At 43.8% G+C, this 12,478-nt stretch overlaps 1 long non-coding RNA gene across 1 annotated transcript; it reads left to right on the forward strand.

The window, feature by feature from the left end:
• The first annotated feature begins 865 nt into the window (after positions 1-865).
• On the forward strand, positions 866-3,772 carry LOC148122634 (uncharacterized). Its single transcript, XR_015737363.1, has 2 exons — positions 866-1,157; positions 3,472-3,772. It is a non-coding gene; the product is annotated as an uncharacterized LOC148122634 (long non-coding RNA).
• The last annotated feature ends 8,706 nt before the right edge of the window (positions 3,773-12,478 follow it).

A 12,478-nucleotide genomic window follows, 5' to 3' on the forward strand; every position in this document is an offset into this window, starting at 1 on the left:
AATACTGTGGCTTCCAAGTTAGAGGGCTTGGGAAGGGGAACATCATACTCTGAGTTTTTGAGGTTTCCAGTAAGCGGGACACCCATGTGTTCACCCAGGACTGAAAGCCCTATTACAATGCATCCCTTGTTATGTTTAGAATTTAAGATGATATTTTTTCTATTTTAGTTAATGGTCTGAGAATGAGATTTTGGTTACTGGCAATAAATTGCATATTGGGGGATATTGGTGCAGAGGGACTCTAATTCAGTCCTTTTATAGCATCCTTTCCCCCCTCTGGTCTGGAGAATTCCTTTAAGGTGGTGGGGGTGATTAATGACCCCATGTGCCTGTGTACACACAGGGTCCACACGTCCTCGGAATGAGGAGCCCAGGGATCCTGGAGAACAGCCCCACAGCAGAGGAGGGAATCGCAACACCACTTTCTCTGCCAAGTCCCACCCCAGAGCAAACAGGGATGAATAGATTAATCGATGGAATGTGCTCGGGACTGCTTCCTCAAATGTGCAGGCCTAGCATTTTTTCTGGCTCAGAACAATAAGGAGACAGAAGGCATAGAAAATTCCCCCCTTTAAAAATCCTCTTCTGCCTCCTCTTCCTCTTCTTCCTCCATCTCCTCCTCCTTTTATTTTATAAGGAAAATACTTGATATCTAAACAATGTGCCAGACACAAGCTAGAGAGGATGGACACCATGTGCTAGTCACTTCTCGTCTCTGTGGCGCAGTGCCTGAGGAAAGGACCTGTAGGAGGGAAGATTGATTTTGGCCCACATGTTCAAAGGTTTCAGTCTGTGTCTGTGGTCCAGGGTTATGGACCTGTGGTGTCACCTCAGGGCAGACCAGAAGCAGAGAAAGCAGCAGGAAGATGAGCAGGCCCCACCTCCCACAGTCTATTTGACTATGAACTCATCAATAAACTGATCCTCTGATTAGTTTGCATAGTTCTGGTTCAACTTCAGAATGTGCCACTAACTGGGAACCAAGATTTCAACACAGAAGGCTTCTGAGGACACTCTTCACATCCAAATCAAAAAAAGATATCAAAAGAATCTTCTTGTTGGGTGCTCCTGCACTGCCAAGCAGAAGGGTAAGGTGCTCCAGGCCATACTAAAAAGAGTCACGGCTGCACCATCCCTTGACGTCACATGTCTAGAAGGTAAAGTTATGGGGTCTAGTCAGCCCAGAAGACAGACAGGAAACATGGATAGGATGGAGTGGAGGGTGGTCTAGATATAGTAAGTTTATATGTCCAGTAAGAGTTTAAATTCACGTCTACAGAAAATGGAGCTATGGGGTGTTCTAGAGCTGGAAAACTGAGAAAGGACTGATATGTAGAGCTGCACACACTCTGTGCCAGTGTGTGGGATAGAGAAGCATCAAGATTAGCAAGTCCAGTAAGACAATGGACAGGACTGGAAACCCCTTTGACCTCAGGCTACATATAACAAAACAGATAGGTTCAAGCTGTTAGGATCTCCCAGCTGGTGCTATGCAAGTGGCTTAGGAGAACTGTTTGTCTTTATGCCATATTGGATAACCAAAGAAATTAGTTTCTGATGTCAGCAGCAGCAGTAGCAGTAGCAGTAGCAGCAGCAGCAGCAACAACAACAAGACAGATGCATTTACGAGCAAGAGGAGAAGGCAGGTAGGCGAAAATCTTTTCCCTCTCACCTCCTTAAATTTGGGAGACTGCCACAAGACGACGCCCAATCTGGGAAAAGTTTCCCCTCCCCCAACTCCACATAATCATTTCAGGAAATACTCATACCGATTCCGGGTAGTCTCCATGGTTCTAGAGCCAATAAAGTTGGCAACCAGGATTAACTATCACATTTCTGTATTGGTTACTTGTCTATATTGTGACAAAATACCTGACAGAGAAAGTCAAGGAGGAAGGTTTTGGGGAGCTTACGGTTCTCGGGCACAGTCCATCACGGAAGAGAAGTCATAGTAACAGGATTTTAAGGCAGTTGGTCACACAGCATCCACAGTCAAGAAGCAGATAGCCATGAATACAGCCCCTTTGATTCAGTCCAAGACCTTATTCATAAAATGGTGCCACCCACTGTTATGGTGAGTCTTCCTGCCTCAGTTCACCTAATCTAGACAATCCCTCCCAGGCATGCCTAGTTGAGTCAAGAGTTCTCCTGGTTGACAGTCATTATCAACCATCACATGCTGGAGAGTCTTTGTCCACAGACTTTTCTCTTTCAAACACAGAGACCTTTTCTTAATTGAGAACCTACTACCACCGCCATTTTACTAGAGCAGCACAGTTCCTTACCACATTCTTACTACTTACACCCACAGATAAATGTAACTTGTAATCCTCCTCAGAGAAGCTTCTCTCTGCAGCAGACAGAGACCATCACAGAAAACCACAATGGTCAAAATACAGAGAACAACTGATTGTGGGGGAGGGGGCAGCCCCAACACTTACATCTACAGTACAGCTCCTGGGCCAAAGGTGCAGGGAACATTATGGAACAGGAGGGAGTAAGGATCCTAAGAGCCAGAGGACCAGGAAGGAAGTCTGCTGTGAGACTGTGTCCCCTAAACATGGCAGGGATGCTACATCCATCATCCTTCAACAGCATGCCTTAAACAAGACCTGAATGGCAGCAGCACCAGCTGACATACTGGCATAAAAGGGGAACTCTCAAGGAGCCCCACCACAGGCCATTGACAACTTCTTAGAGGCAGAGTTAATCTCCCCAGAAGGAGTCCCCTGATTGGTTACCCAATGTCATGCTGTCAGCCTTGAAATCATATGCAACTAAACAACATTAAATGTACTCATCAGGTTGTATTTGTATACTTATAATAATGCATAGATGTGTGTATGTGTATGTGTGTAAAATAATAAAATAAAAAAAAAGGAAGCCAAGAATTTGAGGAGTAAGAAGGGGGACCTGCGTGGGGTTGGAGGGAGAGGACACAATCAGAGTTGGAGGAAGGAAAGGGAAGAGAGGAAATGATGTAATATTTTAATTAAAAAAATATTGAAAAGCTTTTTTTTTCCAGCCCCCGTTTACCTTGGCTCAGACTTAAATAAAATACTGTGCTGTGGTGGAGGACAAAGGCAACCTGGGCCCTGTCCTCTTCTCCTTGGAAAAGATCAGTTAGCCCAGCTCACAGCTAAGTTCACATGTGGTCTAGCTTTAGTATTGGGGGCCATGGTGGGGAGAAACAAAAACCCTGCTCCTTTGGCAAAACTGGAAGTAAAATGTTTTACTGTACTAATTTCTGTTTCTTAATTCATTGGTAATTCAGAGAAAATGATATGAAAGGTTTATAGACCCAAGTGTTCAGAAAATATCATGCCTTTTCCTATATATAAAAATATAGTAAAATTTAATTTATAAGTTAGACAAAATAGAAAATTAGCAAAAGTAAATAAAAATAAAACCAAAAGTTATAACAATATTTCACTGGTTAGGTCTTTCTTCTCCTCTTCTTCTTCTTTTCAGATTGAGACAAGCAAGAATCATCTGGAAAGAGGGAATGTCAATTGAGAAGCTACTTCCATCAGATTGGACATTTTCTTGGTTAATGATTGATACTTGAGGGCCCTGATCACTGGGACTGGCACCTTTCATGGGCAGCCGGTCCTAGATTGTATAAAAAGGAAAACTGAGAAAGCCGTTGAAAGTAAGCCAATAAGCATTGTTCCTCCAGGGCTTCACCTTCAGTTCTTGCCTTGATCTCCTGCTCTGACTTTCCTTGACAATAAACGCTAACATGTAAGCCAAATAAACCTTTTTCTCCAAAGACTGGTTTTAGTCAATGCTTGAATATAATAATCAAATTCAAAGTAGAACAGAAATACTTTTGTAAAAGTTACACAAATGCACTTTTTTTTAAACTTTAATTTTTAAAAATTAAGTTTTAAATTTAAAAAACTTTAATTCTAAAAAAGAAGTATTTATTCATCTTGGAAGGGAGGAAGCATGCCGTAGTTCCTGACAATCAGAGAACAACTTGTGGGAATCAGCCCTCTGCCGGATGGACAGGGCTCTGGGGAGAGAGCTAAAGTGGTGAGGCTTGGTCGCAAGTACCTTTGTTCTCTCTCTCTCTCTCCCTCCCTCCCTCCCCCCCCTTCTCTCCCTCCCTCTTTCTCTCTCTCTCTCTCTCTCTCTCTCTCTCACACACACACACACACATACACATAAATAAATGTACATTTACTCTAGTTTTATTTCTTTATGTGCAGGTACACATGCCACAGCACATGTGTGGGGGTCAGAAGACAACTTGAGGGAGCTGGTTCTCTCCTATTATGTGGTTCCTGGGAATTGAACTCAGATCATTAGACTTGGCAGCTTGTACTTAGTCTAATCCATCTCCCTGGCCCCAGCAAATGTGACTTAAGAAAGGTCACTGGGGATGGCCTGTCCCTTGCCATCAGCTTTATGCCCACTAATTTTGGAAGGGAAAAGGAGAGGTGGCTAAAGGGGGGCAGGAAATGTCACCATGGCTCTTCCTTAAACCCTGGAGTGATGTGTGGAGGAAGAGTAGATAGTAGAAGTTCTGGTTGTCCCATGTTAGGATGTACAGTACCATATGTATGGGAGGAAGGCATGGGCTACATGGCTTTGTGGAGGCCTATTAAGGAAAGGCCATCTTCTCCCAGCCAACCATGACTGGTTTTTATAGATTTATTCTTATTTTCTTTATTTTTTTAAAATCTGTTATGTTATATGATTTAAAGTTCAAAGAATGGGACCTGAATTATGTGTGGTCCAGTGTGGAGACTTGACTTTCTCAGTTTATAATCCAAGAGAATCATAAAATTACTCTCTAACAGGACACATTCTGGTAAAGAAAAAAGACATAATATTGTCTCTTCCCTTTGAGTTAATCCAGAAGGGCCTGACAATCACCCACACAGGAAAACTCCCCCAGGAGGCTGTCGCTGAGACTTTAGAAAACAATCCCAACCCTAAATGTGTAGGTCAGCTCATGGGTCCCTTGGCCACTGGCCACTCTCACCTTTGAGAGTGTTCTCCTATGCAATGGTCTCTCAAGCTACAGTCAGCCCTCGCTCTTGGTAGCTTTGCAAATTGCTCTGAACAAACCTTCCCTTCCCTCTGCTCTGCACTCTGTGTCTCAGATGGGCTCTCCCAGGGCAGATCACAGCGCTGGAGAGCTGAAGGCCAGCTGGAGCAAAATCCAGGTGACAACATTTGCCGACAGCGATGGTAAAAGCAGTTCAGGCATTCTTGGCTACACCAAGGTCTGCTTAAAACTCTCTTCCCACAAATTCAACCTTCACAAATGAAGCTCACTCCTTTTCGCAACTGAGACAAAAGAATAGGATAGACACTGCAGAAAAAAAGTAGCCTATGAAAGAAAACAGGAAAACTCTCTCTCTCTCTCTCTCTCTCACACACACACACACACACACACACACACACACTCCACAGTGTCTGCAGCTGACCCATGGCTCATTACAATAATAAAGTTCACACCCCCACATGGACACTTAACATGCTAGTGGGACATGTGACTCGGGAAGCTTTCCAAAGCCTGTTTGTAACAGAGTGCGCTCTAGGAAAGCCACGGCAGAAGAATAAGCCTGAAAGTCGACACTGACCAAACGAGGCAGAAAGCCCAAGCTAGATGAGGTCAAGGCCCCAGCTCTCTGTAGAGCTATGCACACCTGCTCTGCCCCCTTCCTTCCAGCTGCATTTTTTTCTGGTCGAAGTGTCCCTGTTGCTGCTGTAATAACATGTCTCTGCTCCATTCTTTGTTCTGGAAGAGAGAAATCTGGAATCCCTCCAGAGGTGCCATCAGCCCCTGACATCGCTTGTTAGCACAGTACTGTCAGGATCTTTCCACGCTATGGTAGCCGTCCTGGCAGGAATGAAGATGTTCCAAAGAGACATTTTTGTCCCTCTCTTTGGCTATTGTGCAGTTGAGCGATACTTTCAAGAATTGGAATTGCTCCAGGAGTTTCCCATTAGGATGTGTAAAAGCCCAGGACCAGCGCTGTGGGGACTTTGCTCTAAGACAGAGATTTCACAGTCAGATCCTTGTGAGAGACCAGAGCTGGGACAATGATGATGGGCAGGACCACACCTTGACCAAAACTGCCGAGTTCCACATTCCTCTTGCCCTCTATTTAAACCTAAACTCCTGTCAGGAATCTGAAGATGGACAACGAAGGGGCAGAAGAACTAATATTTCCTCTTCCTGATGCGGCCTTATTAAACACATCTCCTTTTCCTGTTTTCACTAGTCCTTGTATAATTGGTCTACTGAGAACCCGTGGCCAAGCATTGCTTGTTAGGGTTACCAGAGCCCGGTCTAGGATCCTAACATTAACAATGTTGGTGAGCCATACATATGTATTCCCACTCTCCCAACACGTGCATGCAGCTTCCAAAGCCTGCTTTCTCTTCTGAGTTATCCAGAAAGTGGAGTGTTCCCTTTCTATCATTCTCTTTTGTAAGAGTGCGTTCCCCAACACACTGGACTTCTCCCCACCTTTTCTAAAGCCCCCTCCTTGTCGTGTGGATGCCTCCCACCACGTGGCTTTTTCCTCCCTTCTCTCCTCCATTATCCTTGTCCAGGCAGCTGCCTGCACTGGATTTTTTTTGTTTTGTAAACTCAAGCAAAATTGTCATGGAGTTTCTGTTTGAGTTGATGGTCAAATTCTTTTAATAATGAGACCGAGAACCCTAAGAAGGGAACTTGGGTTTCTATTTCATCATCCAGCAACACAAATGGAACACCCCAAAGATTTTAGGCAACTGTTATGACAGATCTTATTGATTTGGAAACATCTTAGGGGAGATTTGGAGTTTTAAACTTGGTGGGTGTGTGCTGTAGCAGAGATTTGAGTCCTTGGAGTTCGGCTGAAAGAGGATAGAAAACTGAGACCCAAAGACACTGAGGGGGATCCCTAATGTTGTATTTTCCATCACATCCAGAGCTCCCACCTGCCGTCAATATTCAGGCAAAATGCTTAGCCACCCCAGCAATTAGCGCTTCCTGGCCATAGGACTGACAAGCACCATCAGTGCTCAGGCAAACTGCCCGGCACCCTAGGGCTTTAAGCCTTTGCACAGTGTGGTTGTGTGATCTGAGGTAGCTACTGTTAGTCCCTGTGCGCATGCACTAGGCGGCCTTTCAACGCGGACACGCCGGCTCTACCTCTCTCTCACCATGCTGTTTTCAGACAGGTCTGCACAGGTATATGCGCTACCCTCAAGTGGATTTTGTTGTGTATCTTGTGATCCATTCTCGAGCCAGGAAATCTCACCCATTGTGACTGTGTAAACGTGGAAAATACCGAGTCTGTACCGTCGTTGTAAGATACAGCATGAGAGAGTTCCTTGGCGGGTGACGACCGCGGCCAGGAAACAGAATATGCCCTGCAAAGAGAGGGTGATGGGAGGGTCGGGAGAGGGAGAGAAAGAGACACAGAGAAAGAGAAGAGGGAGCCTAGATGAGCTTGCCTTGGCAGGAAGAGAGATAGGGAGTGGGCGAAGCTTCTCCTAAAGGGACCTTTGTGCCTGCTAGTGCTGTAGCAGTCATAGGCCCCTGGGCTGAGGAGGGTACTGCCTGGGTTCCTCCAACAGGTGACAGTCGGGCCCCAAGTCTGTACTGTCCAGAGACTCCCACTGACTAATCTGAACGTGTCATGGCTTCTGAAGCAGCACAGGTCCATACATAGTCTCCTTCTGGAGTTCCTGAAAAACACCTGACTGACAAATCTTTTATTCAGTTCACTTTTGTGTTCCTTTTATGAGTTTATGTCTCACTAAAGATTGCTGTCGTTGAAGAGGTTTGGAGAGGCAGGAAAGACAGAGGAGCAAAGTGGTTTTGGATTGTTGTTTGTTTTGTTTTTAATTACTATTTAAAAAAATTTTCTCTTGGGGGGATACTGCAGGACTGATAGGCAGATGTGGAGGGACTGGGAAGTAAGCAGAATAGCAATGCATGACGTGAAATTTCCAGGGAATCAATAAAAGGTTATGTTTATAAAGCAAAGAAAACCAGCCTACAAACCGCAATCCCAGAGAACTTAGACAGCAATGAGGACACTAAGAGAGACTTACTTAGAGCTAATCTTCATGGGAAGTAGAAAAAGACAAGATCTCCTGAGTAAATTGGGAGCATGGGGTTCTTGGGGGAGGGTTGAAAGGGGGAGGGGGAGAGGCAGGGACGGGAGCAGAGAAAAATGTAGAGCTCAATAAAAATCAATTAAAAAATTATGTTTAAAAACAATTGCTGTTTGGTGTGCCAGGTTTAAAATGTGCATGAACCTATGTGTATGTATGGATGTAGGTGTTTGTGGAGACGATGCCAGGACTGCCTTAGTATGAATGAGCTGCATCCTCTGATTTTCCTCTCTTCATCTCAGAAGCAAGCTACTATGGAGGCATTGAACTAGTTTCATGAGACACAGCACGCTCAGGCCTACCTAAAATGGCAACGAACTGAGATGTTTATCTTAAGCTTGTTGCTGGTTGGATTGCTCGGGTCTAGTGCTTTAAAGTGTTAATTCTGAGAGAAAAATCTTATTATTGAATTTATAAAAGATAGCTGATTTATTAGCAATAACTGATAACTAATTTATAAAAGATAATACTGGAGAAGTGGTAATCATGTAAAATACTTTACTGAGAATAAGGTTTCTTTATGTAAAACAATATTAATGGAAGACATGGATTAAAAGTTAAGAAATCCTGCAATGCCTAGGTATGCATTGATAAGGATTCTTTTCCAGAACAGATTCTTATGAAATAAATTTTATTCATTTTTTAATGGTCAAGAGTAACAAGAAAAAAAGGCAAAATATGCTTTCGTTAAATGTTCATAAAACTTATAAACCTTTTTTTTGGTGGGGAAATCTAAAATAGAAATTTAGAAGATTAGTTTTAGGATTGGCCCATATGGAGAGACTCAATAATTCTGGGCTTTGGTCCACACAAAATATGCATATATCCTTTTAGTGCTGAGATGCTGGATTTGCTATTGGTCTATTTACTTGTAGATAATACTTTTTCTTTAAATAATGTTATGAGAATGGATTTTACTTATTTGAATGACTATGTATGTAATGTGTACATGCGTGTGAGGCAGTGCTGGACTACGCATGTGCGTGTGGAAGTCAGAGGGTGACATCACGTTTTGTCTCCTATAACTCTCTCCACCTTACATTCTGAGACATAGCCTCTCGTGGAATCAGGAGATCATGGATTGGTGAGATAAATTGGTAAATGGTTTTATTAAGATAATTGCTTATGTTTTTATTGATTTTATTCTTTTAAAAGATCTCTCTCTCTCTTTCTTTCTCTCTCTCTCTCTCTCTCTCTCTCTCTCTCTCGTGTACAGAGGCCGGGACAAAGTATTGGGCATTCTCCTCTACTGCTCTCTACCTTATACCTTTCAGGAAGGTCGCTCACTGAAGCTGGAGTCCTTAATTTATTAGATTCTGGCAGGCAGTAATTTCAAGCAGTCCATTTGTTTCTGTCCCTGACAGCAAAAGCTACAGGCATGCTTGTGAGACCATACCTGACTTATCTGGGTGTCAGGCTCCAAACTCAGGGTTGTACAGTGAATGCTCTTAATTACTGAGCCATCTTTCCAGTTCTTATCAGGCTTTTGGCTATGTAGAAAAATTCCCTGAACAAAGTCAAGGTTCATTTAAGTATTTGTTTATGTTAAAGTCTTTTAAATGACCACTTAAGCCACCATTTTGAGATGATCTTAGTACATTTAATAATATCTATGTATCTGTGATTATAAATGTTTAGAGGTGTATGTCTAAAGTTTATACATTGCATAAAGGTTTGCAGAATTAAAGACATGTTTAACACACGCAAAGTGATTGATAAGTGCTCTGTTTTATACAGTGTATATTATATCTGGACTGTCATATAAAATGCTCTTTGCAGTCAGGTACCATGGAACTGTAAAGGCTGGCATGTGGGTAAGCCTGCTGTTTGAAGCTCTGATCTGCCCCTCTTAGTCTTGACTAAATGACTATTTATTATCATACATATAAGGTGCCGATGGACAACAGAAAAGGACTCCCCTTAGGCTCACTAGCACTGTTCTGTAGATTTGAAAGATTTCTTCAGTTTGTATTTTAGGTAGTGCTCTGGACACATTATCTCACCGAGTCAACAATCTTGAATTTCATTTCTAAAGTAGAAGCTGGGCTAAGATATAAAGGACTTTATGTTGTTCTTCTGTGTAATGATTCTAATTGTTTCTGTCTCCTTTATGTGGTATATGACTTTATGTCCCTGGTGTATAATATATACGCCTTCTAAGGCACAAAGCTTAGGGGAATACTTTAGTAAGCTGGTGCCTTTGGATTAGAATTGTTAGTGATATTAAACTTTTATGACTCTGTATTCATGTGTTCCTAATTGTGATGTGGATATTTTTAAGCAAAGACGATTAAGCATGTCCTTATACAGTGCTCTCCTAACAGCATGTCCCAATAACTAAAAGGCATTCGACGTTGGTCACCCAAGGAAGACATCTGTAAACAAGTACTTAAATTTTCAAACTAGTTTTCTTTAAATATTTGTTCTTGTTGGTTGGGTTTCTGTAAAGTTTTACAACTGTTGTCTGTTGATATTCTGCAGAAGAACAACTTCTAACAAAAGAACCAGAGCAGTGTTTTGGAGATGTTCGGACACCACTCATAGGACAGGCAGAATTAAATTCAAAAATGAACTCCAGCCAGGCCTAGCCTAAGAGCCACTCATTCTATGCCTTTTCTCTCTCTAAAATAAAAGGCTCTAATACATTGAAATTTTGTCTTCCCAACATGGAATCTAATCAGACCAATCAGGAAAGATCGCATCCCAGCAATGGGGGAATCTGAGAACAACCATCACTTCAAAAGTCCAAAGTCTCTCAAATGTGAGCTCCTGTAAAAAATTAGATATTTTCTTTTTCCTAGAGGGAAGACGTAGAACACATTTACAAACAGATCAAAGCAAAAATCAAAACCCAACAGTGTAAATAGCTCAGTTTCTGACATCTGGGGCTCAATCATGATCTTCTTCTGCACCTCTTCAGCTTGAGGGGCTCTAGTGATTTGTTCCTCGAGTCAGCTCTGGAGCATATCGTACTACAGTCCCGTACGCCATGGGTGGGTAGTGTGTATTACACGGGGATGCGCATCATTCACCCTTGCAGAAGTCCAACCGCCAACACAGCGCTATTATGAGCAGTCGCTGACCTGCAGAGATGAACAGGGTGAGTGGGCCACCTACTATGGAGTCCAGATGCTCTTCTCCTGGGCAAAGCAAGAGAACTCTGACTTGCCTTTTCCTCCACGTCCCAGTTTCTCAAACCCTAGTCAGTTCTGGCCTCTCTTGTAGAACTGGGTGTGCTGGGTTCTTCAGCAGATAGGGACAAGGCAGAGTCGGGTCAGCCAATGTCTCCCTGGGGCTGAGCGGGATGGTGAGTGTCGACGACCCAAACTTCCCCACTGGCCACTGAAGCAGGAACTCACTTTATTACATCAGGGCAGGAACTTATATAGGGCTGAGGTAGTGGGCGGGAGTCTTGGGATGGGGTGAAGTGGAGTGAGGAATAAGGGCCAATAGTATCCTGCCACATCAGCAGTGGCTGGGCAGAGGCGGGCCTAGGTCAGGCCTCTCCAAACTCAAGTTAGGTTCAGGAAGTTACTCTGAGCCTCATGAGGCCCAACATGGATGGATATCAAATCCGGAGCATGATGTCTTCCAGACTCCAGGGAAGCAGCTCCTTAGGCCAAGAGGCATCAGGATGGCTTGACGGGAATCTCTCCCTCTCTCTCACGCATGAGCAGGTCAACGATGCCTACAGCTTCTCTAAGAGACGCAGGAAGACCCTGCTTATTTGCGGGTGAGACAGATGGCCTGTTCGTTTTCAGAAATGTCATTCATTCTGTGCAATTCAAAAGTGGACGAGCTCCAGTCACGACCTAGGTGACAGTATGTGTATATTCAAGCCCTGCATCTCTGCCGTGTGTGTATATCTCACTATATCTTTATATTGAAAGACCCCCGAGGATGTCTTTAACACTTGGAGACCCTCGCCCAAGAACCAAGTCTGAGCCACTGGATGCAAGAGCAAGAGGCAATTTTTATTGTTCACACAGGGCCTGTGGGTGCTGCAGTCACGTGGAGGACTGAGCGCCCCGGGCTGGGTTTAGGGGCAGATTATATGGGGTTGGGGTAGGCAGAAGCATTTTACTGACGCACACTCGGCAAGAACCATGACTCCACCGGGGCTGCCCGTACTGGATGCTTCACATGCGCACTGCAGCCCTCTGCGACATGGGTGCCCAAACTTGAGCCAGGAAATTGCCATCACCCGAGGGCTTGACAGAGCACAGGAGTCTTGGAAACCCCACAATTCTAAACCAGTAGGAGCAGGTGAGGCTGCAGTCACTGGTCCAGGAACTCCACCCTGAGACACACAGCATTAAGGTATGAGACTGAGTTTTGGGAGGAGAAT

Source organism: Myodes glareolus, chromosome 3, assembly GCF_982192425.1.
Source record: "Myodes glareolus chromosome 3, mMyoGla1.1, whole genome shotgun sequence".
Classification (NCBI taxonomy): Eukaryota; Metazoa; Chordata; class Mammalia; order Rodentia; family Cricetidae; genus Myodes; species Myodes glareolus.